The sequence below is a fragment of the Jatropha curcas genome, chromosome 6 (assembly GCF_041381405.1).
Source record: "Jatropha curcas cultivar XTBG-Jc1 chromosome 6, XTBG_Jcur_1.0, whole genome shotgun sequence".
Taxonomy (NCBI): Eukaryota; Viridiplantae; Streptophyta; class Magnoliopsida; order Malpighiales; family Euphorbiaceae; genus Jatropha; species Jatropha curcas.
Genome location: NC_143156.1, coordinates 18,088,489 through 18,093,467, shown reverse-complemented (window position 1 = coordinate 18,093,467; position 4,979 = coordinate 18,088,489).

Below are 4,979 nucleotides of genomic sequence, written 5' to 3'. Positions count from 1 at the left end.
TGTGGCCGAATTGTGAATTTTGGGCCTCTGTGGCCAAATTGTGAATTTTGGGCCTCTATGGCCAAATTGTGAATTTTGGGCCTCTATGGCCAAATTGTGAATTTTGTTATTTTTCTACACTTACTGTCTTATTAGTATGCATGCTAGGGTATTTTTCTACACTTACTGTCTTATTAGTATGCATGCTAGGGTAGAACTAAGCCATTATCCTTAGTAAGAAACCGAGGAATAACTCTTAGATTGCTTTACTTTTAGGACCCACATATCAAATTGGATGTGGGTGAGACTTCGGTGACTGAGATTCCGCTCGAAATATTTGATCAAAACAACCCAGTTGGAGCGATTATCAGTCCGTCCCATCTAGGCTACCTGAGGCATTTCGACGTGGGTCGGTACAGCCACAAGGAGTTACTAGGTGCTTTGGCCGAGAGATGGTGGGACACTACCAATACTTTCCACTTTTCTTGGGGCGAGTTGACAATGACCCCTGCGGATTTTTCTGTGATTTTCGGGATCCCTTTTGGCACTCGGCCGATCGAGTTATATGATGACTGGAGGATAGATATTTCCCCCGACCGGATGGTGGAGCTGATTGGGATAGACCTGTCTTGGATCGTCGGACCAGGCTCTACTACTCCGGCTTTGAGCGTTTCCAGACGCTGGTTATACCTCCAGGCCCACGACATTTATGCTAGATACAGGCGGGGAGAGCTGACGGCTACTCAGGTGGCCAGATTTACTTTGCTACTGCTGTTTGCTTCGACCTTCTGGTCCAACAGGAAAGAGAAGTTTAATCCTTCCATCTTGAAGAGTTTGGAAAACATGGCCCATCTTGCGGAGTATGACTGGGCCGGTGCCATTTTGAGTCGCATGTATGATGACATGAGCGATCTGAGTCGGGGCCACTGCAAACTCAGCGAGACCTACTACTTCTGGGAGGTAATGTAAAGAACATTCTCCCTTTCTGTGTTTTTCTGTTCATCTTGATTTTTTTTTTATTGATTCTTGCTTCTTCTTTGTTTTTGCAGACTTAGGCATTTGAGTACTTTCCTTACACTCGCCCGGAGCTGATTCATGCTGACCTTGGATTAGGGCTGGTACCTTCGGCTTGGAGATGGTACCGATCAAACCTTCAAACCGTGCAGCGCAAGAAATCGCTGAGGGATCTGAGAGCCTTTTTTGATACTTGCACTCTGGCGCAGGTGTGTGTTTAGTAATTCTTGGCTATGTTAAATAAAAAGGATTTATTAACATATTTGCCTCTTTTATAGGTTGAGGTGGGGGCGATGGCTGCCCGTTTACAGAGCTGGATTCAGGTCGACTCCCGCTTCCAGCGGTCGGATGCCTTGTCTCGACGGAGAGCGGTCCTGTCGCACCCCGTCCTGAGACGATACTATTTGGGTGAGAGGGTAGACCTTCAGGTAAGAGGCTACCGTTCTGTCCCTTATTCCCCTCCCGAGGACATGCGGGCGGGCAAGCAGATGACGCTCACCACTGCTCATACTGAGGGTATTCCACATGTGGAGTTTATCCTGGAGGGAGATTATGATAAGTTCTGCAGGATCTCTTTGATGCAGCCCATTGGATCTAGGCTTGATGATTTTCAAAGATCGGCACCTTCCCAACCGCTTGCCACCCGTTCTTCTCGAGCTTCGGGTCCCTCGACTAGGACTCCAAGGAGGAGGCCTATGACTGATCCCACTTCTTCGACTCCGGTTGAGGGTCCATCTCGGGCTGGGCCTAGCTGCTCGGCAGGTCCTTCTAGGGCTCCCCGGGCTATTTCGGAGGCTACCGGGCCGCTTCACCCAGACCTGGCCAATCTGCGTCTTCCATACAGCATTCCCTACTATCCTCCTGACGGCCCTCCAGCTTTTCGGGAGGTCTCCCTGGAGAGTGTGGATCGCCTGGCTCTTCCTTCCGAGGACATTACTGAGGTAAAGACAGACAAATCTCTCACAAAAAGGATTCATAAGAGATTTGATATTGACTCGTATTTTCCTTTGTATGATTTCCAGGTTCCTGTCGGGTTGGTCAATCAGATGATGGAGCTAATTCTTGGGATGCAGCAAGAACTAACTTCGTCCTGGACTCATAGGGCCTTTGATGATTAGAGGAGGAGGAGGCCCCGTCGCTGATAGTTGCTGGATTTTTCTTGTTTGTTTTTTTTTCTTTCTTTACTGTATTTCTATATTGAACTTTTACTGTACTTCTGTACTGAACTTTGATTGTACTTCTGTACTGAACTTTGACTGTACCTGCATTTGGTTAGTACTGAAAATTTTATATGTATGCATGATTATCAAATTTGAAAGAAAACGAGTTTGTTTGTTTGTTTTTTTTTATTATTTTTGAAAAAGAGATTTTTTTTCTTTTCGGCCCATAGAATTTTATATTTACAATTTTTTTTTTACGGTGGCCGCCGCCGTACCCGGCGGCTGCTGCCGCCGGTTCAGGCGGCCACTGCCTCCGCCTCCGGCGGCCGCTTCCGCCGCCGCCGGCGAGGGTAGCCTCCTCCGGGCGCGCTTTTCACTATAAAAACCTGTTTTTGTCCTCTTTTTTATACTCCTCATCTTCTCTCGAAAATTGAGCCAAAAGGCAAATTTCAGGTATTTTCTTCTCTCATTCTTTCTTCTTTTTTTTTTCAAAGATGAATCCCTTTTTTAACCACAGCATGTACAGCGGGACTAGGAGTCTCTCCAAAGTCGAAAAGATCAACTTGGGAAGGTATGGTCTCTCTCCTATCATTACCTTTAGGAGGGTAGTAGTTGACTGGGATTTTTTACGGGCCTGCATCAAACTTTGGGACCCGGAGGCCCACGTTTTCCGGTTCGGGGCCATGATGGAGGAGATGTGCCCTCTCTTTGAGGAATTTTGTGCTATCATAGGGTGTGACCCCAATGCCCCTTTGGTCAAGCATGAGGTGAAAATTGGGTACGTTCGGTCGTTTGAAAGCCTGTTTCAGTTCAGCCGACCACAAGCTAAGGCCATGATTGTTGGTGACCAGAAAGCAGTTCTGTTGCCCCTGATCGATGAATTTTCAGAGGTCCATTCAGACGACCCAAACCGGATGAGGCTGAGGATGCGGGCCTTGGTCTTTTGCTTATTAGCTGGTTTCTTGTTTAACCAGGACCCAGGCTTTGGGGATTTGCGTCTCTGCCCCATGGTTCGGCAAATGGAGGATATGGGTTGTATTGGCTGCATTGTGTTGGCAGAGACTATCAGGAGCCTTGACAGAGCTGCTTTAGGCTTCGACGACTAGACGGTCTCTCCGATCATTCTCCAGGTATTTCTCCTCTTCCCCTTTTCCTTCCTTCTTTCCTTTGGTTTGTTCCTTTGTAATAGAAAAGATCCATTACTTAGGTTTGGTTAAAGGACCATCTCCAAGTGGTTGCTGCTCCTACTCTTCTTTCCTACAACCCCTCTCAGTATCGTATGCGGAGGATCTTGATCACACATCCTTCTATTGATGCATGGGCCTCATGGCTGATTGAGTTGGGTCCCAACGAGGTGCTGTGGTTTATTTCCTGGTATGGCATCACCCGCTTTATCCAGGTTAGCTCTTGCCATACTCGGGTTTACCTTTTAGGCCTTACACATTGTACTTGGTACTGCACTTCGCGCGTTTTGAGGCAGATGGGGATAGACCAAACTGTCCCAATTGTGGATGACTTTTCAGCTAATTTAGCCATAACTCCGGGTGTTACCCGAGCCGTCCTTAGGGCTTGGGTTAGAGACCATCACATGATTAGGCCTTTACCTAATCCTGCCGGTGTTCAGACTTCTCCTGAGTATCGGGCTTGGTTCATTGCCGTTGTCTGGCCAGTTGAGAGGCCAAGGAGGAACGCACTGCTGAGTGCACTTGAAGGTTGGGTTGAGACTGACGCTGACAATGAGGTTGGGACCGATGAGGAGATTGTGTTGGCTCCCCGGACAGGCGAGGCTGGAGAGAGTTCAGCAGCTAGGGATGACTCAGAGGATGTTGCCCCACGGAGGAGACGGGACTCCTAGACTCCTATAGGCTTTTGGCTTTTTTTTTTTTTTTTTTTTGACTTTGGATTTTTGGCTTTAGATTTTTTCCTTTAGATGTATGTTTTTTTTTTGGACTTAGACTTTTATTTTGTGTTTTGAACTTTATGGACTCTTTTGCTTTCTGCTTGACTTCGGGCTGTTTGGCTTTATTGCTTTAATTGGAATGAGATTTGACTTTTAAGCTTTCCAAGCATTTTCCAACTTTATTTATTCAAGCTCTAATTTTTGCCTAAGCCGCCCTTTCGGGTTTTCAGCTTAGCGAGCTACCCATTTTTGCCTAAGCCGCCCTTTTCAGGTTTTCAGCTTAGCGGGCCCCGACTTTTGCCTAAGCCTCCCTTTTGGGTTTTCGACTTAGCGGGTTTTTTTCTTTTTTTTTTTCTTTTCACTTCCTTTTTTTTTTTTACTTTTCTTTCCTCTTTTTTTTTTTTTTATTTATTTGGCAAAGAAGAATGAATTATGCAATGATTTTCATTAATGTTTAGACCGCGCCCAAAGAGGGCTGCCTACATATCTCCGATATATAATTTCTTTTTTCCGAAGAGAATCAGGTCTAATGTAGTTCATTTATTACATCACGCAATGATTATAATTACACATAATATCTTTTTAACTGATCTAGATTACATGGATTTGTAAACTCCAAACCATCTAAATCAGTCAAGATGACGGCTCCGCCAGATAATATCTTCTTCAGCACATAGGGTCCAGCCCAATGAGGACGAAACTTTCCACGTGGGTCTATGATTGGCTGTCTAATCTCCTTCAGGACCAAACAACCTTCTTCCAGCTTTCGGTCTTTGACCTTCTTATTAAAATGCCTAGCCATTCTTCTTTGGCAAACTTGAGTTTGGTGGATTGCTCGCAATCGCTTTTCATCCATACCCAAGAGTTGCAAATGATAATTCTTAGCCCAATCTGCTTCGCTGATCTGGCTTTCTCGGATAATCCTC